At 44.4% G+C, this 23,741-nt stretch overlaps 1 protein-coding gene across 2 annotated transcripts in view; it reads right to left on the bottom strand.

The window, feature by feature from the left end:
* LUZP1 (leucine zipper protein 1) overlaps nt 1–23,741 on the bottom strand; it is a 61,322-nt gene that overhangs the window by 22,263 nt on the left and 15,318 nt on the right. The window contains exon 1 of one of the 2 annotated variants that reach the window (XM_035120693.3): nt 8,812–8,880. The exons of the other annotated variant lie outside the window; for it this stretch is intronic. The gene's annotated coding sequence lies outside the window, so the exon portion shown is untranslated. Of the gene's footprint in view, nt 1–8,811; nt 8,881–23,741 lie in introns of those variants that run through there. 2 annotated transcript variants of the gene reach the window in all.

Below are 23,741 nucleotides of genomic sequence, written 5' to 3'. Positions count from 1 at the left end.
CTCAAAGTAGTTCCATTGAAATTAGCCTTAGTCATTGTTCATTAATTACAGTAAAGGTAAAGGTACCCCTGACCATTAGGTCCAGGAAATCAGTGGCGGCGGCAGAACCATCTTCCATTAGCCACACACCCAATTTCACTTGGAATATCCAGGGAATAAGCATATATATAGGCTTTGCCACCACATTTTTTGTTTGTAGCTCCTTTCACCCACACAGCATTCTACCAATATTGATCTGCACATTCTGCACGATTGTGCAATATGCATCCCTGCAAATTTCGGTTTAATTACTCTTCTGGCTCCTTTTGATTTGATCAGGCAAACCTTTCAAAGTTACCTATGCACTCTTAAAGGACAGAAAAGAAGACAATAATGCTGAGGATGTTGAATTCTTCACTAGCATGGTGTGGTCCCAGAACTGTGGAATACACACAGAGCCCCAATTACTATAGAAAACTGTAGTGTTAAAAACGGTAGAACAGAGGTAGAGAAATGGGTCTGGGCTGCTCCCCTGTCAATCGCCTGGCAACATAATAATGTCAGGTGAGTGTGCAGCTTGAAATCAAACCGTCGGCAAAACACCAACCATCAGCTAACTGATGGTGTGTCCAAAGCCCTTTTGCACAGCAGGTCTTCTCAAATGTTGACAATCAGCTGATTGTCAGTGCATGAGAAGCCTTACATTGCTTCTCAAGTTCTGACTGTCAGCATGCGCCTAAAGAGTCTTGCAGGCACCGCCAATCAGCTGATTGGTGGGGCCTACAAAGTTCCTCTTGTCCAAGCCCCTTGTTACCTGCCCCACACCTACCCCAACACTAGGTGACTTGGTCATAGGACCACAGGTTCCCCATCTCAATTCTACGTAAAATACCTATTTGCTGTTACAGGTAGGTAGCCATGTTGGTCTGGCGTAGTCACTTCTGAAGAAGTGTGCATGCACACGAAAGCTCATACCAATGACAAACTTAGTTGGTCTCTAAGGTGCTACTGGAAGGAATTTTTTTATTTTGTTTCGACCTATTTGCCATTTCTCTGTCCAGCAGCTGGTCTCTAAAGTAGCTGATGATAGCTCAGTTGGTTAGAGCATGGTGCTGATAATGCTAAGGTTGAGTGTCCGATCTCCATATGGGACAGCTGCATATTCTGGCATTGGACTAGATCAGACATCTGGGTTGGACTAGATCAGGCATAGGTAACCTTGGCTCTCCAGATGTTTTGGAACTACAACTCCCATGATCCCTAGCTAACAGGACCAGTGGTCAGCGATCATGGGAGTTGTAGTTCCAAAACATCTGGAGAGCCAAGGTTGCCTATGCCTGGACTAGATGATCCTCAGGGTCCCTTCCAACTCTACAATTCTATGAGTCTAAGACACAATAAACTTAGCATGATTTAAATTAAATATAAGGCAGCAGTGATTGATGAAGGCAGGGGGTGGGAATGGTAAAAAAATGTCTTTCTCCCCAGGCTTTAGATGTTACTGCTGCTGCTCTTTTTAAAGATTCCATGAATTCTAGGGGGAAACAGACCCTGGACTTGGAAGTGTTCTATTTAACAACCCAGGCCATGTACCACCTGATCTTGTCATCCATGGAAGGTGGGGCTTCCCCCTCACGAGTCTATGGCTCCTCCCTTAAGTTAAAGGGCAGCTAGCAGAGACACCCCCAGCCCAATATTCCTTTCTCTCTTATCCTGAGAACACCAGGAAAAATTAGCCACTTAGGTGCACCTCCTGCAAACATAGGCTTAATTGCAGCAGTTTACAGATGCTCCACGAAATGCTAAGTTTTCCTGCTGATCTGATGCCCTTCTAAGGGGTAGGGGGGAATAATCATGCACACAAGTTTTTTTCAGCTATATGCACGCAGCTGCAGCCAACATGGTTGGCTGCAGGAATAATTTTGGTTAGGCATGTCAAGGTAAACAGGACGTTTAAAAAGAGAAGGTACTTTCCCGTCAATGGAAATAGCCAAGAGATATGCATCCAATCAAACGAAATTGACTGGGATGTTTCACAATGTCATATCCTCTTAGCACATTCCTCCCATTGCTAAATATATTTCTTGTAAAGACAGACAGACAGACAGACAGACAGACAGACAGACAGACAGACAGACAGACACACACACACACACACACAGAGAGACACGGACTAGGAACTTGTTTACAAAACCAGCTTCCCTGCGATAACCTCTTCAATCTTCATTAGAAGGCAAAAGAACGCAATAGAAAGCAGTGGGATAAACTGTGGAGGGAAGGTATGAAATTTACAGCTTGTACAAATATAAAAGAGAACATGATGAAGATAATATATAGATGGCATCTCACACCAGAAAAGCTAGCAAAAATTTATAAGACTAATTCGAAAGAATGTTGGAAATGCAAAGAGAAATTGGGAAATTATTTTCATTGCTGGTGGCAGTGTGATAAAATTTATGAATTTTGGAATAATGTGTATGAAAAGCTAAAAAAGATGCTGAGGTTTACATTTGAGAAAAAACCAGAAATACTTTTATTAAGCATGGTGCCAGACAATTTCCCTAATGATAGGGAAAATATATTTTTATATGCATGTGCAGCAGCACGCCTCCTTATAGCAAAGAACTGGAAAGGAGAGAGAGTACCAACAATTAGCGAATGGCAAGAAAAATTAGTGGAAATCATGAATTTGGCAAAGTTGACAGCAGCAATTAGAAATATTTCGATACAAAAAAGCAAGGCAGAATGGAAATATGTTGAGGACTATTTTAAAAAAGAAAATATAAATACAAATTTGGTGATATGCTTCGATTAAAATACATATAGAATGAGCAACAAACGGATAATAAATAGAGGAAAGATCAATTTAGCAGATGATATGTGGATAGAGATAAGTATATACGGATATATTGGTGGGGGTAAAGAAGATAGAGCAGGATAAGGAAGAACTGATAAAGGGAAGTGATGTTCATACAATAGGAAGTGTTTTTTATCTGTACTACATTTTAGGGTTTCTGTATGTGTTTTTTCCCCCTGTGTATGTATGTGTACATATTTTTTTTTAGGTCCTTTCTTTTTCCTTTTTTTTCTTTTTTCATTTTTTTTTAATTTGGAGTTGTCTTTGTACAATTCAATGTATGAGTTATGATTTATGATTTATGATTTTGATTTATGTTTCTGCTTTGTAATTATAAAATATGAAATAAAGGCTTTTTTATATTTAAAAAAAAAAGAAGGCAAAAGAGTTCAAAGGACTTTAAGGGCTATTTAGTCCAACCTGTGTCGAAAGCATAGCAACTGTCTTGTCTCACGCCCCATAAAATCGCCCATGCAGTGCAGGCTAGAGTATATCTAAAACGAGCAGAGAGCAAGCACACCAGCAAAGAGAGGTTAACGGCTCCATACACTTTAAAACCAAGTGAGCCAAACTAGTTTCCAAAGCAGTGAACTGCCTTGTGCTGACTCACTGGTCCATCTAGCTCAGTACTGTCTACACCAGGCACCCCCAAACTCGGCCCTCCAGCTGTTTTGGGACTGCAACTCCCATCATCCCAGACCACTGGTCCTGTTAGCTAGGGATCATGGGAGTTGTAGCCCAAAACATCTGGAGGGCCACAGTTTGGGGATGCCTGTTCTAATGCAAGGCAGACTCTCTACCACTGAACTACAATATAACCAAGGAGAAGGGGCTTTACCAAGGCCAAAACAATCTGAGCGGCCAAAAACTGTGAGCGCGCACAGTGCTCAGAATGGCTGGCAATGGTTGAAGAAGAGTGAGGGAGATAACCCAAGATGACCTCTAAACACAGAGCCAGCTCCTCTTTGTGTGCCAAGTGCAAGCTTTGGGAGCTCGTAGCAGCAGAAGCAACAGAGCAGGTTGCCACTGACTTAAAAAGATGAGCCCAAGAGGCTTTAGAAAGGTGCCGGGACAAAAAGAGCACCTGCTGGATCAGATTCAGGGCTCATCTAGCCGAGCCATACATTTGTCCAACACGGCCAACCACAAGTAGGGCACAGAGACAAGAGACCTCCCATTTATGGTTGATTTAGAAGCCACTTTATCTTTTTCAAAAACTCTCCAAAGCTGCCCCCCTTGCCCCCTAGTATTCAGATGTTGACAGCAATTCAACATGAAAGTTCTATTAAGCGATCTAACAGCTGTTGACAGACCAATTCTACTCCACGAATCGTACTAATCCCTTAGTAAAGCCATCAAATGAATCAGGGTCCATCTTCACATCTTGGGGAACTTCAGCATGCAATAAATTATTCCATCACCAGTCCAGCCTGCAACCTGAGACAGCCCTGACTTAGCCTAGAAGCCGAGCCAGGCGCAGGCCAGTGTACTATGGTCTGGCCTTGAAGGATGTTGTTCTGTGCTTTTTGTGTTTGCACAGCGACTGGGTCGAAGCAGCGTTCCCACTTCATGGCAGTGTGTGCTTTATGGCAGAGCTGGGATCTGAGGTCAGGTCTCCTCACTCCTAGTCCACCCCTGAAACAGGTGGGGGGTGGGGAACCTGCCTCAGCTCAAGGGCCACATGCCAATGCTTAAAGTTGAACACAGCAGCAAATGTGCATTTTACTCTTGCATTGTAGGCCTGTTTCTACACACGTTCACACAGCCCTCTCTATCCACCATTGAGGCAAGCAAGATCAGAGTTCAAGGACATATTCCAGCCAGGCAAAAACACTCAATGAGGGTGTGAAGCAGGGCTTGTGAAGGACCTGGCCTGAGGAGAATGGGTGTGGTCTGAGGAAGTTTCCTGGGGGCCAGATAGAGAAGCTTGTGGGCCACATTTGGCCCCTAGGCCTGAGGCTCCCTACTTCTGGTCTAATTCAACTTCAGTTTTTGCTCTGCGTGATCCCAGCTGCACAGAAGAAACACTTACAGCGGGATCCTAGGCTTGCTGACTGAAAAATAGGTTATACTGCATTTACTGGGGCTCATTCCCAAGTAAGCATGCATAGGATTGCAGCCTTTCGACAGAAACAAGGGCTGTTAGCAAGAAGCGGTGTCAGGGTTTTTTGTCTTCAGAGAAAGCAGGGCATTAGACAAAAAGCATTTGTCTCGGTGATGGATCGTAAGTAGTTAATGCACCAGCTTTGAAAGATGAGGAAGGAAGACGCTGGCAATTTAAGGTTTCTCAAACCTGAACTTTGATTTGTTCACGTATTATCATCACTTTGGATTGGACTCCAGTGGCAACCTTCATTCATTGGCTGCAGCCTAAAGGCCTATTGTCACCTTACATTTCCCCTAAACCCAAAATATACTTTCAGAAAAGGGAAATGCCCCGGCTTGTAAACTGTAGTGATCTCACAACATTAAGCACGAGTCTTTCCTGTCCTCCTGGCCCAATTTGCATGTTCAGCCCCTCTGCAGGCTGTTTGAGAGGGCCTTTTGGCCCCTTATCTTTCTCCCCTCTAAAGTTTGTTGTGCTTCCGCAAAGCTTGGAGTTCCCCCCACAGCATGCTAATGCCTACTTTCTTGTGCAAGATAGTGCTATTTTGGCTACATAAGGATCCACACTTGGGGAAAGAAGTCACTATTATGAATGTCTAATAATCCACCTTTCTGCAATGAAATGCATCCAATGCAGTTGACAACAACAACCACTAAGTCAATTCAAAGATTTTAAAAGCCAGCACATGCATTTTACTCATTTGGCCTCTTTTATGTCTACTTCAACTGCTGCTATTTATATGTGACTGACTGCATTTTTTGTTCTTTTAATATTTGCACCAGCTGCTTCAATTGTGTTTTGCTGCAGAAAGAGTGGGTAGAAATCCTGGCCCCAGACGAACTTCTCAAAACAAGCCGATCCAAGGTCTGAGTGCCGTAACTGCAAAGGCCAGCTCTCTCGTTTGCAAAAGCCACTCTTTAGCTGTCCATTGAATCAAGGCTGCAGCTCCCATCACCTGCATCAAAGCACCCTGTATATTCATCATCATCATCTTCAATATATATCCTACCCTTCCTCCCAAATGAGCCAAGGGAGGGAAACAGATCCACAATTTGGGGGGGGACACATTCTAAAGCAGTTATAATATCTAAATGCAGTTTATGTGTTCGAAGTTGACCAAGAGCCTGCTGCAAGTCTTGAAATTCTTTTAGGACAGGGATGGGGAACCTGTGGTCCTCAGGACGTGGTTGGCCTATATTTACCATCACCCTGTGATCACTGGCTGGGGCTGATGGGAACTGAAATCCAGCAACATCTGGAGAGCCACTGGTTCCACATTCCTGTCTTAGGGGCTTCTCACATGCAGCTGTTGACGAGCAACAAGATTGCAGGCCTCTCTCTTCTCTTCTTAGCCCAACTTGAACCCTTCTCCTTGTTCCATTCAGCAACCGGTTGCCTCCGGGAGTGAAGGACAGGCCAAGGGGACAGGCAAGTCAAGTTATGATTTGCACGTCAGGAAGCCCTGTCGTCGAGTTAATCAGAAATGACACGATACCCCACCCATTTCAGCCAGATACTGAGTCACAGCTAGGCACCTCGCTAGCTAAATGCCCTCGTGCGATTTCACTGGGACTGCATTTTCGTTAGGCGGGGGACCTAAAATTATGTGCTATGGCAGGGTGAGTAAACTGCTGGATCCTTGACACTTTACTGCTATGCATATGCTCCGGAACTTGGTCGCTTGGCTCCCAGCCTCACACACTCTGCTTATTGTTCTTGTACTTCCTTGTGGCATTCGAATTCCTACTGCGAAAACAATGCCAGGCCCTTGCGACACAGCTTTAGAAGATGCCGAATTCCTGTCTACATGTTGCTCAGGGCTGGAAGGCTGCAGGGGACACAGACCCACAAGGTTCCACAGGGGCAGAAATGCAAATCACCAGCGAAGGCGTTGACAGTGGAACAATGGGGTCTTTCGTTTGCCATCTTGCCCTCCCCAGGCAACAAAATGACATGGGTCAGCCCTGCAAATCCTCACATGAAGTTCACTGCATGGCCCTTTGACCACCTAATCATCTCTCAGTCCAGAGGACTGCTGTGAGAGGGAAAAACAGAATGAGATCACCCACGTCTGCTGCCTTCAGTTCGTGGGAGGAAGGGCAGGGTAAGAACATAACTCCCAAAATCAGGTGGAGAGTGAGAGATGGAAATGGCACTAATAACCCCATGACACCTACTAGTTTAGAAATCCATGGCCTACTTTATCTAGGTCTGACTAATTGGAATGGAAGGCAGTTGTTGAGAGCAGGAGCGTGGGCCTGGCCTGTTGTTCCTGTCTTACCATTCACTCTGTCTAACGTGTCATTGTTGTTGACATTGCTACTGCCCTAGGCCAGAAATGATGAGTCTGTAACCTTCTAGACTGTTGTTGGACTCCAACTTCCCCCAGCCCCAGCTGCCAGCATGGCCAACAGTAAAGGATGATGGGTGCTGCAGAAAACATCTGGAGGGAGACAGAGTCCCGTAGTCTGGTGTAGGTCTGTACCCAGTAACCATCAATTAAATATCCAGGACTAGCAGAACATCATAAGAAGTGCGTTCTTGTCTCCCTCTCTGTGGCCCTTCTCAGCACAAGCTGTAGGACAGGGGTATCCAAACTTTTTTCAAAGAGGGCCAGATTTGATGAAGTGAACATGTGAACATGCGTGAGGGCCAACCGAAGTTGTTGACCTTTTTTTAGGATTGAAGTTGAGCTTTTTGGGAGGGGATGAGCTTTTTTTTTAAGGATTTAACCCCAAGGTTGTTGAGCATACTGGAGTAGCCCAAGTTGAAATCTCGTCTCAGCCACAAATATTCACAAATATACTTGAGAAAGCCACCCATCTCTCAGCCTCATCTGCTTCACAGGTTGTTGCAAGGATAAACTAAGGAAGAACAATGTCTACAGCCCTGAGCATCTGGGATGACTATAAATATAATAAATAACCACAAGTGAGTTGGAAGCCTATCATCACCCATCATCCAGCAGAACTAGTGAAACTGCCTGCAGAGACAGATATTCAGAAGTTTTCTGATGATTTCCAAAGTCATCATGTCTTTGCTAATGGAAGCTGCAAATCACGGAGCATGCAATATTTGCAATCTGTAGAAACAGAGGTTAGTCCAGGGTTGCGTTTTGTTTTGGGTGGGAAGTGGGGTTGTCCTGAAAAGCAATTATTAATTTACCTTATTACTGCAAACGAGAAACATACTTGCCACCAAAGCCAGCTAAAAACGCAGTTTAGATTTTGCTCTTTTATCTTTATGCAATCATGCACCTTGTTTTGTTTTTGTTTTTTAAAAAAATACCAACATTTCTTCTAAGTAGAAAAACTGCTTGTGGAGGGGTTGGATGTGATGACCCCCAGCTGCTCAGAGCCAACTTATTTCTGCAAGCTGATACAACTGGTTTGTTTCTCTTGAGCTCAATCCTCGAGATAATAGAATCACAGCATTAGAGAAAGACTCATTGCCCATCGGATCCAAACTCTCCCACACCTCTCAAAGCAGAAAACCTAGTGCTCAAGCATCCCCAAGATTTGGCTGCCCCAACTCTGCTCGAAGACCTCCCATGAGGAAAAGCCCACAAGGAGTTTTGTCCCTCCATAAAAGTCCTACTACTGCTCAAGTTATCTAGGTACACACCCCAAATTTATTTACACCAATTACGCAGCTCACATTGCTCTGGGCCAAATCAAAGAAGGGGACCTATTTGGCTAAAAATAATATTTGATCAAAGCCATTTAGATTTGTCCTTGGAGCCTACCACCTGCAAAAATCTAATTACATCCATCCTGTTACATTAGTCTTGACCTTTGTGAGCCTGGGGGAAAACGAAAGCTATTAAAAATACAAGGGCAACAACAACAACAAAAAGGCTTATACCTACTAGCCATCAAAATCAGAATTAATTCTGCTCCGTGTTTCCATCTTCAGATCACCCTAGAGCAGGAGTGGGGAAACTTTTCCAGCCCTCATTTCCTCCTGGGCAAACATGCCAATGCTGGGTGGGGCCAGAGGCAGAATTGGGAAGAGCAATGCATGCAAATTTTACCTTTCTACAGGAAACCAGTTTCTACACACCCTCTGTCCTCCCATCCAGACAAGCCTGAAGCATTCAAAGAGACTTTCTGACCAGGCATAAACAACTGGGGTGTGAAGCAGGGCCAGAGAGTGGCATGGCCTGTGAAGGGCCAGGTAATGAAGCCTGGAGGGCCACATTTGCACTCCAGGGTCTGAGGTGCCCCAACTCTGCCTCATAGCTTGTGCTGCATTGTCAAAGATACTCATGACCAAAACTAAACATGTGCCATTTCACATCTTGGCCAAGAACAAATCTCCAGGAAGGCAAGACCGTGATTTTTTAAAAAGGGGCAAGAGGGAGAGAAAATGAATTATTGCCCCTGTTGCACAATAAGCGACAAAAAGAGTCTTTCCCCCAACAAGCATCGGATATAGGCTTCAGGCGACTCGCCAAGGGTCCAGAAAACTAACAACAAAATCCCCCACCCCTAGTAGCAGAAGGCAAGTTCAAGCAAGCTACCTGCAACTAGATAATGCCCCCTGCTGACTCATCAGAAAAGAAGTCCTCTTGTTTTCAGCAGGGACAGGCAGTCTATGGTTTCTGGCTTGAGGCAAAATATGTCTACAAAGCAAATTGCTCTTCCTGAGAGGAACGTTTGGTCTTCAGTGGGATGGAAGAGCTTGGCTTCAGCTTTATTTCATATCTGTCAGATGCCAGCTATTCTCCAGATGAAATGGTTGGTCTCTGGTTTCCTTTTCAGGCCCACCTGATGGCATCAGGGATTCCCCCCTCCCCAAAATCAGAGGAACAGGCGAGACAGTACAGCCCCTTGCCTCAGCCTGGTGAAGACCAATTGCCAGGTACGGTAACTCCTCCCCTCCCAGAACTTGCGTCATCTTCAACCATCTGAGTGACAGGTGAGACACTGAGGCCCTCTGCAGAAGCCTGCCTGGGTCGATCTGCCATTTGTCTCCTCCCTTCCCAGAACTGCCTTCATCAGCAGCCATTCCACAGGTCGTCATGTCACGTCATTATATAGCAGGATAGATGTTTTGGGAACCTACATTTGCTTATTTTGCCTCTTCCCTTCCAAGACCTTTTCCCTTTCATCTGACATGTCCCTTGGATTGCAAAGACATCATTTTATATTGCACAATGCCCTGATTTCTGTGGCAGAAAGACAGCATATTATTTATTTATTTATTTATTCATTCATTCATTCATTCATTCATTCATTCATCCTGCCATCCAATTTACAGATTGTATAATATTTCTAAAAGACTCTGAGTGGCTTACAAAGTAACAAAAACGGAAAATCAAGACTAGAATACAAATAAAATGAAAATACATATCAATAAAAATCCAGAATCAAAATTATTGAAACAAAATACAGAGCAAGCTAAGAATTAAGTCAGAACATCAGTCTAGAAAGTAAAAATAAATAAAGAAACACTATCTGGCAGTCATACATATTCCAATCAGTAGAGCCTTACTACAGTAAATACATTTTAAGCAAGTCTATTAGCAAGATTGGATTCATTTATACACACAACTTAATCCTAACCAGTCACATCCAGTATGTAGACGATGGTCTTGGAAAGATAAAACAGAAGCATTTCTCTCAAATCCACCCATTTTCTTTGAAAAGGGGGGGCAATTTATTTAGTGGGGGGAGAGGGGCAATTCACACTTGGGCACAAGGTCAAGTGATGATGTATATGCGTGAAACAGCCATTCTAGATTAAGCACAGCTTCACTTCGAGCACAATGCTTTTCAACGGGGGTGGTTCACATCCATGGCTGCGAGTCATCAAGTGGATGATACATTAACTGATGTACACTTATGTATGAATCAGTCCGTAATTACCAACAACTCAAGCCGTGGTTATTACGCCAATATACGGGTGGGTGGAAGCCACTCTCCTGTTCCTGGTTTCATGCACAAATGATGCCACCCAAAAGTCAGGTCTGGCTGAAGAAGACAGGAAAGCCAGGCAACCAATAAATCAGGACACTGCCTGTAATCCTAAATGATGGGTTGCCATATTTTTATCATTTGTATGGGCTATTTGCGCATTTCAAGAAAACTTACTTTGGCCAGAATTTGTCCAAAATTTAAGCTTTGCTTTATTCAAAAGATGTTAAGGACACCTCCAACCAGAAACGTCAGGGCAGTCTACAATGGTTAGTGCCAAATACAAAACAGAATAGCAACTAAAATTGAGCAAAGCAGATTAGACTACCAGCCAGAAGCTCACGCTAGGTGCTGCAATGCCTGGGGAAATAAAATACGCCTTTGCCTGGTGCTAGAAAGACATGATTGGAACCAAGTGAGGTAAATCTCCCAACAGAAGGCATTACAGTATATAAAACAGGTGCCATGTCACAGAAGGCCATCTCTGGCCGCAACTCATCTAACTTTAGGAGGAGGCGGGTTCTGGAAGAGAACCTCAGGTGAAAAAGGTAGTGCTTGGGCAGAACTGTGTAGCAATAGAAGGCAACCCCTTAAGACACCCAGGGTCGGCAAGCCACTTAAGTATAGCACCTAGATCAAGGGAAGTAATAGTACCACTGTATTCTGCTCTGGTCAGACCTCACCTGGAGTACTGTGTCCAGTTCTGAGCACCACAGTTCAAGAAGGATACTGACAAGCTGGAACGTGTCCAGAGGAGGGCAACCAAAATGGTCAAAGGCCTGGAAACGATGCCTTATGAGGAACGGCTTAGGGAGCTGGGTATGCTTAGCCTGGAGAAGAAAAGGTGAAGGGGTGATATGATAGCCATGTTCAAATATATAAAAGGATGTCATATAGAGGAGAGAGAAAGGTTGTTTTTTTGCTGCTCCAGAGAAGCGGACACGGAGCAATGGATTCAAACTACAAGAAAGAAGATTCCACCTAAACATTAGGAAGAACTTCCTGACAGTAAGAGCTGTTCGGCAGTAGAATTTGCTGCCAAGGAGTGTGGTGAAGTCTCCTTCTTTGGAGGCCTTTAAGCGGAGGCTTGACAGCCATATGTCAGGAATGCTTTGATGCTATTTCCTGCTTGGCAGGGGGTTGGACTGGATGGCCCTTGTGGTCTCTTCCAACTCTATGATTCTATGATTCTAAACAAGCACCAGCATTAGGAATTACGCTCAGAACAATAAGTAGCCCGTATAGTTGCTTAAGACCTGGTAAGATAAGCTGCTCCCTGTAAATAGCATAGAACCCTGTTTCCCCAAAAATAAGACATACCCATAAAATAAGCCATAGCAGGATTTCTAAGCATTTGCGCAATATAAGCCATACCCTGAAAATAAGACATAGTGATAGGTGCAGTACTGGAGGGCGCCACGGAAGAGGCGAGGTTGGACGCGTAATTAAAAAATAAGACATCCCCTGAAAATAAGCCATAGTGTGTCTTCTTGAGGAAAAATAAATATAAGACAGTGTCTTATTTTCGGGGAAACATGGGTAGTTGCATTTTTTACTAGCAGGTTTCTGGGAAGTCATCAAAGTAGTAGCCTACTACAAAGTAGTAGATGGTAGTAGCCTAGCCTTGAGGTTACCAGGGCATGAAAAAGAGCAGCCAGGTTCTCTTTGTGCTGTCATCCCATGAGCTGCCTGAGTCAGCTAAAAGTCAGACAAAATGTTTGCATGTTCAATGGCGTCTGCGGTTGAGAAGTGTGTGCACACGGGGGGGGGGGAGGATTATTTGGCCCATACCAGGGAATACTGTACCTTGAAAGTGAATGAACAGAATACTTTCACAATCCAAAGCAGAATGATGTTTTCCCCTGCCAGGAGGTGGGGGAAAGGCAACAATGAAATTATCACTGGCTTTCCAGCTCTCCTTTCTCCTCTGGTATGTTTTGCTAAGGATTACCACATGTAACAACAAGTTCACAAAGAAAATTCATCAGCTATGCGCACGCACACGCACACACACACCTTCCAGGTTGCTTTGCACACTTCCATGAGAAAGGGGATGGGTTGGCAAGACATCAGCCAGCAGCTGAAAAGTGCTGCAATGGAATCAGGTGACTTGCTTGCATTTCCAGTGTCTGCAATCACCTCTGCTGAGAAAGTCTTTCTCCCTCCCTCCCTCTCTCCCCGTCCCCCTCACCCCGGCAAATCACACATACGCAGGCATCCCTTGGCTTTTGGAAGACGGAGTGAATTAAAAGCTTTTAATACTACTGATGGCTTAAAGGGAAATAAGCAACAACAACAAAACAAGGGCAGACCCTGGTGTAGGACACAACAAACCCGCAGCACTGCAGCAAAACCAGCTACCCAGAATGCTAAAACGGTGTTGCTGAATGCAGTAAAGCTACAGCCTGCTAGAGTAGGAGACAGCTGTACTTGCACAGCCAGCTTGGGAGGAACTCTGCCTCTAAATCTGCTGGCATTTATAGGAAAGCTTGCCTTCTTCAGTGAGGTGTAGTGGCCGCGTTTGTGTCGGATGAGGAAGTCTTGGGTTCAGATTCCAACTCAGCCGTGAAGCTCACTGGGGTGACCTTGGATCAGTCCCACCCTCTTAGCCTAACCGACTAAGCCTAATTGTGGAGGGATGAAAACATTGCAATAACGTGTTTTTAAAGCTATCCGTGCACAAATAACGGAAATAGGAAATAGTTCCCACTTTTAACTTAAGGTGAAAGAATTGCCACTGGTGAACTGCGCCTGCCATCCAAAGCAGGGAAGGTGCGTAGATGTTGCTGGACTCCAACTCCCATCATCCCTGATCACTGGCCACACCAGCTGGGGCTGATGGGAACTGAAGTCCAACAAGATCTGGAGGGTCACATATCCCGCCCCACTTCCCGGTCGGTCTGACTAGAGTGTTGGTCTATGACCAAGGAGTTCTGTGTTGAAATTCCTACAAAGATCTCTCTGGATCACCTTAGTTGAGTTTCTTTTAGCAGCCTAATCTACCTCAAAGGGTTGTTGTGAGGATAAAAGTGGTTTTAAGTTCATGGGAGGTAGGATGGGAGGGGGGAAATGTCATTTATAAAGGCGGAACAATAAAATAGGCATAAAACTCTGGATGCAAAGTACTGGTTTAGAGCCTACCTACACATGTTAATCCAGTATTGAATTGGTTTAACTATGGCCCTATTGCTCCTAACAGTTAAAGCAGTAGGTATAACATCACTTTAACAGTCATGGCATCCCCCCAAAATCCTGCGAACTGTTTGTTAAGGGTGCTGAGCTATAATTCTCAGAGTCATTTAACAACCAATCCCTCTTCTCAGGGAACTCTGGGAATTGTAGCACTTTGTGATGGGAATAGGGGTCTCCTAACATGTCTCAAAACCCTTTACAAACTACAGTTCCTGCGATGTTTGGGGGGAAGCCATGACTGTTCAAAGTGGTGAAACACTACTTTAAATGTAGGGTGCAGATGTAGAGTGTTTCGGATTCTCAACCCTGGAACCCTGGGAATGTCAAGTTCTGTGAAGTCTTTTAAATAAATCTTAGCACCTATTCAAGGCTTTAATTACTAGGGTCTTTTGAAAGAACCACAGGCAGGGAGACTGGTTTCAAAACAGTTTAAGATTGTAGGCCAGGGGGCAGCAAGGTTTACCTCAAATGAGCCACTTTACTCCAGCGGAGATCCCTCCGTGGGCCAGATTACGCACACCTGCGATTTCCAGCGTCTGCGCTTGCACATACACAATTTCTGGAGCTGCAGAAGCGAGTCCCCGCATTGTGCTGCGCCGGTTTAGCGCAGCACGTGGGGACTCGCCAAGCAAGTGGCTCCATTCACGGGCGGCTTGTGGGCCAGTTAAACGACCCCTGTGGACCGCTTGTGGCCCATGGGCCTTAGGTTGCCTACCCCTGTTGTAGGCTATAGACACACATAGCTACCAAGTACCCTGTTTTTCCCGGGAAACCCCCATATTTTCTTACCGTTTCCCGCTGGTCTCCCGAATGGATTTATATCCCGTAAATCCCCCGGAAAGCAGCTCCTGCCGGCGCCCATGTTTCTGGTGCCGCTCTGCCCATTTCCAAAATGGCCGCGGCGCCAGAAGTCGCTTCTACGCATGTCCTGAAGTCACGTAGAAGCGACTTCCGGTGCCGCACCACTGGTGGTCCCGGATTTTTCAATTCGGAACTTGGCAGCTATGTAGACACATCCTCAAGATAAAACACAGCTCCAAAATAACAATTTTCTCCTCATGCTTCCTGGAATGATGTGAATAAACCTCTCACCAGAATGGATTTGTTTTTCTCTGCATTTTCCATTCTGGTAGTATGTTTATCCATATCATACCATAAAGCATCCCCATGGAGAGATTTTTTATTTAAAAAAATCCTGTCTCCCAAACACATACACCCTCTCCAAGCAAAGGCACTGATAGCCTCACCCTTCCTTCCCATTTGCCTTTGCTTGCTACTTCCCGGTAGACCAGTTCAAGGCATGCAGTTCAGTGGCTTTCCACGCAGAAGAGGGCAAGCATCAATCCCTGGTATCCCCAGTTAGGACTGTGAATGTCCCCTGCCTGAAATCTTGGACCGCTGCTGCCAGTCAGGGCAGACAATACTGAGGTAGATGGATAAGCTTCCTATGTTCCTTGTGTTCCTGTGTATCCCCCATCTGCTGAGATCCTGTTTGTTGCAATTTGGACTTCAAACTGGATTTCTTGGGCAAAAGAGCCATCCATGAACCGATCAGATGATGTGACTCGCAGCTCAATACACAAAACTCCCTTTTTACAAAATAACTGCACGGGTATGTACGTGTGAATGTGGGGGTGGGGACAGGAAGGGCACTCGTCTGCAGCGTCTTATCTGTATCTTGCAAATGCAAGTCATCACACAATGTGACAGTTACTGACCACAATCAGACAAACATATGAGTTTTCTAGCCACAAACACATACAACCCGTCCCATCCTCCCTTTGCATGTGTGTCTTCCATTCACTATAATTTCCCAGCTTATTATTGGAATAAACCAATATACTAAATCAACTTTAAAACCATGGTCTTACTATTCTGGCTTGTTTGGAAGTGGCGTAACCATAGTTTCCCAGCTCAAATGAAACAGGAAACCATAGTTAATGGGAGACATCCCTGTTTATTGGCTGGCTTGTGCAAAGGGGCTGTGTGATCAGCAAGAAAAAGCTCCCTCTGAACTCTCCCACAGTGATGAAGATGTGAATGGCTCAGCTTTCCTAATCTGCAAAAAAAGGTGGCCTACCTCACAGGGTTACTCTGAAAGCAATGTTATCATTCCATCCTCAAACCTCTGGGATAGGACCGTCTGCAGGTCTAAATGAGTCATAACATTCCTGTGTCACTCCCTTGAGACAAACACAGGGAACATCCTGTTCTCTGCAGAGGTCAGATCAAGCAAGCAGGGCTTAATGCTGCTTTAAAAAAATAAACTGCCCCCTTCCCCAACTGAATGGCAAAGGGTGGCACATTCTGGGAAAGACCCACTGAGCTCAAACTCAGGACTGGGGCACAAATGCAGAAGAGTGAAGTGAGAATAAGGCACGGAAAGGGAGGGATGGGCAAATCTAATTATTTTTGTCTTCTCTCAGTTTCTAATTTCTTAGATTCAGATCTCCACATTTCCAGATCAGTTTGCAGTGGTGTGTGTTTTATAGATAGATAGATGATAGATAGATAGAGATATAAGTAGTCATGTAAAATTCACCTGCATTTTAATGAAAACTTCTCCTACTTTCGGAATGCTACTTTGCCTAATATACACACATTTGCAAGGCGATTTTCTGTAATGTAATAATGCTTTTGTATGCTATCTTCATTCATATACACACTCCCAAGAATGTGAATTTTTGTTTACATTACAGTACTTGCATGGCGAACTGTGCTGCAAAAGTCGGAGAAGTGTGAATTTTGAAGCGTGGCTACATTTTGGTTTGCGTATTTTTTCAGAGAGGGCAAATTAGGTAGGTTCAACTTTAAATGCAAATGGAACCAAATCTCTCTCCCATCCCTACACAATGAGCTGCTACAAGTGGAAGAAATGATTTTTTTAATACAACACACACACACACACACACACACACACACACACACACAAATAAAAAAACCCAGCACAGCAGGCAAAAGCCTGGGAAATAACCTTCCTCCCTGACATCCTAGTTTTCTCTTTGCAAGGAGTTTATTATGCACAGAAGACCATTGAGATGCTAAACGCTTTCTGCCTTCCAGAGTACACAACATATGGCTAGATGGACAAATATGTCACTTTCCCCAGCACATGCAACAAGCTACTATTCCTGACTCAGTGATGCCCAAAATGGGGATCATTGTTTATTTCACTCCAAACAAACCACAATGTTAAGCCAAGGTTTACTCTTGGCTTGCCAACAGCGGTTTGAGCTAAACAAACCACACACTTCAATTCGGACTTAACGCTAAGTTGGGGATTGTGGGTTTGACGGAAGTGTGAACTCCAGCCTCGTGGAAAACGGTTTGCTATGGTTTCCTATGGCATGTGAACCGTGCCACTGCCTTGCCTTCAGGAATGGCCACAGCTCAGTGGCAGCACACATGTTTTGCACGCAAAGTGTCCCAGCTTCTGGCAACCTCAGCCTGGGCTGGAAAATACTGTCTGAAACCCTGGAGAGTCACTAACTGGAGAGCTGGGGTAAAACAAGGGTAGCCAACACACTTATTTTGTTATATCGTCATATACTTCCTACTGTGAAACCCAGGAAACCCACCCACCCCCAAAATCTAATGGGGTAAACCTACAACACCACCACGAGTAACAAGTTCAGCCACTGAATCATGAAGCTCACCACCTCTGAATGCTCTCTGACCCAGCTGTGTCCGCACCACTGCTCACATTTTGGGCTGAGCTGAAATGTTTGGGTTACATGCTCCTAAAACTGCACAGGGTCGCTGGGACAATCCATACTTGTGCCCTTCCTTTGATTTTTGCAGGAACCTCCATTCAGCCAAGCAAATGCCTCAAATCTTCACCAGCTGTTGTGTTGCAGAAGCCTAATGAAGAGCAAAGGCTCACATGGATCCACCATGCTTGCAAGACTGTTAGAAATGTTTTTGTTTTCTGCTTTGGGGGGGGGAACTGGGGTGAAGCTCCAAATGGATAATTAAAACTCAACTTTAAAAGATTTATTTTGTGTCAGATTACATTGCAGCATTAGCCTGATATAGCCTACTAAAATCCATTGAGATATATTACACCACAAAGCGCACAGACTCATAATCCTCCATCTAGCTTCCAAGAAGCAGCAAATTTACCTGGTGAAATGACATCATAGTGAAACATGGATGACACAAAGGCCAAATGACTACGGTGGGACCTTAGTGGAAGAACCAGGGCACCCTGTTGCTTTCTCCTGAATTGCAGTCAACAGCAAAAAGAAGATGGGATATGTTTGTGCACAAGAAGACAAAGACTTCCACTCTGTATAATAGATGGCACAAGCATACAGTGGTTTATGAACCACCAAGGTGATACAGGGGTTAGTGTTTTGGACTAGGAACAGGGAGGTCCAGGTTCAGATTTGGTCTCCCCTTTTTCTCTTTTATTGAAGAAGAACAGGATATTTTAATGCCATCATCATCACAGAGGTGTCTATGGAGGGGATATATTCACTAAAAATGTTAGCTTGTTTTTCTTTTCTTTTAATTTTTTAAAGGAACCCGTTTGTTAATTCTGGCACCAGTCTTCTATATATATCCCTGCCACTCTGTAGGTTTTCTTAATAATAATTACTATTATTTATATGCTACCACCTGACTGGGTTGCCCGAAGAGCCATGTTTTAGACATTTTCCAAAATAATAATAATAATATATTGCCCAGGATTTTAACTAATACCTGCTTTTTGTATTTTTACTGTTGCTGCTTTTGTTTCTGATGTTTCTGATCTGCTTTATATTTGTTTTATGGTTCTCTTTAATTAAATATTTTTTTTTAAAAAAAAAGGTTCAGCAGCTGATATTGTGGCAGTCACTATCTCAGCCTAATTTGTCTCACAGGGGACAAAATCTTGTGGAGACAAAATGGAGTATCCCTTTATTTAATTTCTCGGCTTGTGGAAATTCCTGACTATGCTCACATCACATGTAAGCTACCTGTTGTTGCCCTGCGATTGCACACAAGGTATGTTACGCCTTCCACATAACTGGTCCAGCCCATCCTTTACTGCACACATGAATGAAGAAAGCAAAAGGTGGACATATTCAGTGATAAGGAACCTCTGGCCCAACTGGCATCCCCATTTGGCTTGCAGGTTCCTATGCCTGATGACATTTATAATGGCAAGTGGGGGTGGGGGGAGGGCAGAGAAATATGCAGGTCCGCCAAGAACAGATTTGCAGGCACTGATGATCATCAGCAACTGCAAAGGAATATGGGTCGCTTGATGTCATCGTGACATCATGTGACTGGCAGGTGGGTAACCCTGCCCAATGGTCGAACATGGCCTGTGGGAGTGGCCTACCAGTTGGATCCCATTCCACCCCCTCCATTCTTCTGAATCAGATTATCTGGCCTGTCTAGCTCAGCATTCACTTCTCCGACAGGCAGAAACGCTTTCACCTGATCCTCTTATAGCTAGAGATGCCAGCGGCTGAACCTGGGACATTCAGCATGAAAAGTGTGGTGGCTAGCTTTGAGTTACTGGGGGACCAACAATGGGATAGGTCCATTGGCTGAATGTCCCACAACCCCCACTAAATTCTCTGAACGCCTGCACGCCAGCCCTATAAAATTCACCGGATGCAGCATTCTCACTTCCAAGTTAATAATAATAATAATAATAATAATAATAATTTTTATTCGATTGTGGTGTCAAGTTTGGTTTCCTAGAATAAACAAAAGTACAAATTTAACTCCGGCGAATTCCATATGCAACAGCAGATAAGTGCTCTTTCACTCCAATGAATAAAATTTACTGTTCTAAATGAAGCTGACTTCTGCCTGATCATGCAAATGAGAGCTGAACACAAGAAGTGACCGGAAATAAACACAATGGAGTCAATGATTGCACCAACAGAGCTCTGCAGATTTACAAGGAGGATACTGTATAAACATAGCTCACTTTAATGAAAGTGTAAAGGTAAAGGGACCCCTGACCGTTAGGTCAAGCTGCGGACGACTCTGGGGTTGCGCCGCTCATCTTGCTTTACTGGCCGAGGGAGCCGGCGTACAGCTTCCGGGTCATGTGGCCAGCATGACTAAGCCACTTCTGGCGAACCAGAGCAGTGCACGGAAACACGGTTTACCTTCCCGCCACAGCAGTGCCTATTTATCCACTTGCACTTGCATTATTATTATATGGTGCCATATAGCCTGAGTTCACATTTACTAGGGCAAAAAGTCTCACCACTCAATCTCCTGAAATTTCAAATACATCCACCTCTCCACACAAACATCTTGGGGGAAAGACTGAGTTGGTCACTGTGAAGAAAAGGATACTAAACTGGATGGTTCATTGGTCTGGTCTTATGTTCTTACAAATTATGGCTCCTCCCCAGTACTGATGTCTTGGTGTGCATTCTGTTTTTCTCTAAAACATTTCTTTCGACAGACGATTCCAAGTCAGCTTGTAGATGATTCTGAGTGGATGAGTCCAGGCCCAAATGAGTTTTGTGAAATACACTTTTAAGAACATAATCTATTTGATTTACTACCATATTTACTTGAGTCTAATGTGCACCTCAATTTTCAGAACCTCAAAACAAAAAGAAAGTATTTGCTGGCAGATGTAAACATGCCATCAAATCTAACGCACACCTTAATTTTTGCAACCTAATTCGGCCAAAAAAATGTGAGCATTAGATTCGAGTAAATGCGTTATATTTGTAGCCCGCTTTCTACCCCATTAATCAAGAAAGTATATAGGAACACAGGAAGCTGCCTTACACTGAGTCAGACTCAGACCATTGCTCTGAGTATTTTCTACAGTGACTGGCAGTGGCTCTCCGGGATTTCAGACAGGAATGTCACCCAACCAACCCTACCAGGAGATGCCAAGGCATAAACTATGAAGGGTGTCTGCTCAAATCACTGACCGAGTGGCCCTAAGCAAGCTAATCTGCCCCTACCCTAGCCTGCAATACAGTCATACCTCGTGTTGCATCTGGGTTTCGCTGCTCGCACATGCGCAGAAACACCAAATCGCTCCATGTGCCTGTGCAGACGCAGCGCTTCAAGTTGCGGGCATTTCACGTTACGGACGGGCCTCCGGAATGGATCCCGTCTGTAACACGAGGTACCACTGTATAAGGATGGTAGTACCGGTAATAGCAGCCTACTTTACAGAGTTGTTGTAAGAACATGAAACCCTGCATTACATACCAATATTACCATTCTAAACACATCTGGCCACCTCCCCACAACCAAACGGTAGATTTTAAAGCAGAATCCTTGCGCCAGTGAAGCACTTTTATAGTGTAACTACTCTGTAGTTTCTGCTTTGCATTTGCCCCCAGACGTGTTCAGTTATATACAATCTTCGCTCTTATGCAACAAATACCAGAAGTATTATATTACCCACATTACTGCAGCCAGGATTGAAAATAAATAAAAGCAAAAAGGGGGAGATCAAGTGTTGTAGAACCAAGGTACTGTAGAGATGAAATGCATTCGAAAACAGGGAGCCCACAAAGTCTCCTAAGCTAGGCTCCCTAGAACAAATGAAAAGTCTTGCAAGAGCATGGTTTTGTGCCATTTGCACAGAGTGCATGTTGGAGACATAAGATACGTCACAAGAGAGCATGAGCTGTGGTTACCTCTTGGTTGGCCACACCGACCTGCAAATATACATCTCAAAGAGTTTTAAAGGGAGGGGGACTGTAATGTCTCTTGAAGGATTTAGGACCCAGGCCAGGCATCCCCAAACTTCGGCCCTCCAGATGTTTCGGACTACAATTCCCATCATCCCTGACCACTGGTCCTGTTAGCTAGGGATCATGGGAGTTGTAGGCCAAAACATCTGGAGGGCCGCAGTTTGGGGGTGCCTGACCCAGGCAGAAGACAAACTCTGGGTGGGGTGAACACATCGTGTGAATTCATGGAGGATTATGCAGATAAAGGTGTCCTCACCCAATATCAGGATTGCTTCTGTTCAGGGGGCCAGCCAGTCAGCCATGCCTTCCTCTGGGATACTAAAGGGGCTCAAGCTTTCAACTCACTGTTCACCCACCTCCATCCAGGTGGTCTTTTTCAACTGAGGGCTGGTCCGCACTTCCGCTTCCCCTGTGCCTGGAAAGCACAGGTCCAAGCGGTTTCCCTCTTGCTCTGCCCCTTTCCTAGGGAAAACCAGCTCTTTAGTGCTAAATTGCAGTAAATGTCAATCCAGAGAAAACCTCAACTGCAGCTTGTTCAGCCTGAGCACTTTTCCTTGGTGGAAAGCAGGGGGACGAGGAAGTGGAAACACAACATCCTTTGCCTTCTGGAGGCCACTTTGAATACTCTGTCCTCATTTGGCTGGGTTTTTTTTTTGGAGGGGGGAGTGGTTTTTGCTCAATGAATGCTTTTTTAAAATGCACATTTCATACTTTTGCACACCGTACATCTCCGCCCGAGACCCTGGAAAACTACTGCTCCAGGTGGAAAAGCAATACTGGCCATGTATAAAGAATGACAGGATTGGCTCTGGTGAGGCAAGATTTGGGATCTTGCTGGAGACCTCCAGGCTCAGAATGTGAGGTAGAAAGATATCTCTGTGAAGTGTAAAAAATAATAATGCTGTTCTGGCTTTCAATGGCTTTACACACAGAGAAAAATAAATGTTGCTAACAGTAGCACAGCTCAACTATTCCTGGATGAATTGCAGAACTACAGCTGTTTGGGGGAAACTGGGGAAGGGTCTTCAGTTCTCAGTGATGGGACCTATTTTACCCTTGCATTTTATTATTGGGAAACAGTAACTTGCTGAAATCTGCTGGTGACACCAAGTTTGTAGGCGGTCTTGTCACAGAAAGGGATCAGGAAACTTCCTTACACAACAAGTTAGGTGACCTCATGAACGGAAGAAGAACAGAACGAAAAGCAAAATATAAGGTCATGCACTTTTGAAGACTAATGGTAAATGGACTCAACGAGAAACTGCAGAGGAGGATGGAATTGTGGAAGGCAACAAAGATGGTGCGGATTTCCACCATCCATTTAAAGCATTATTATACTACCTTAACAGTCATGGCATCCCCCAGAGAATCCTGAGAACTGTAGTTTCAGGATGCTGTGAATTGTTAGGAGACTCTTATTTCCCTTCACAGAGCTACAATTTTCAAAGTAGTTTAACAATCAATCTCTCTTCCCAGTGAACTCTGGAATTGTAGCTCTGTGAGGGGAATAGAGGTTTCCCGGCGCGTCTCAACACCCTTAACAAACTACAGTTCCCGGGATTCATGGAAGGGAAGCCATGACTGTTAAAGTGGTATAATACATCTCTAAACATCAGGTATGCTTGTCGCCCTAAGTCCTACTAGGAAAGGTTGAAGGAGCTGAGTGTGTTAACCTGGAGAAGAGATTATCAAGAGATGATATGAGAGACCTCTTCAAATACTGTATCTGAAAGCCTGTCACACAGACAAAGGAATAAGTTTGTTTTCTGTTGCTCCAGAGGGAGAACTGATTCAGCAGGTTCAAATGTCAAAAAAATGGATTTAGGAAGAACTTGAAGAAAAAAATGGACCTTAGGAAGAACTTCCTGAAAGTACGACCTGTTTGACAGTGGAACAGACTGGCTCAGGAAGCGATGGGCTTTCCCTCATTAGAGATTTTTAAGCAGAGGCAGAACAGTCTTCTATCAAGGGTGCTGAAGTACGGTAGCAATTTCCTGCATCAGAATGGG

This window comes from Zootoca vivipara, chromosome 6 (genome assembly GCF_965207765.1).
Source record: "Zootoca vivipara chromosome 6, rZooViv2.hap1.1, whole genome shotgun sequence".
NCBI classification, from domain to species: Eukaryota; Metazoa; Chordata; class Lepidosauria; order Squamata; family Lacertidae; genus Zootoca; species Zootoca vivipara.
The sequence above is the reverse complement of the archived record's forward strand: the minus strand, read 5'-3'. Positions and strand labels throughout refer to the sequence as shown.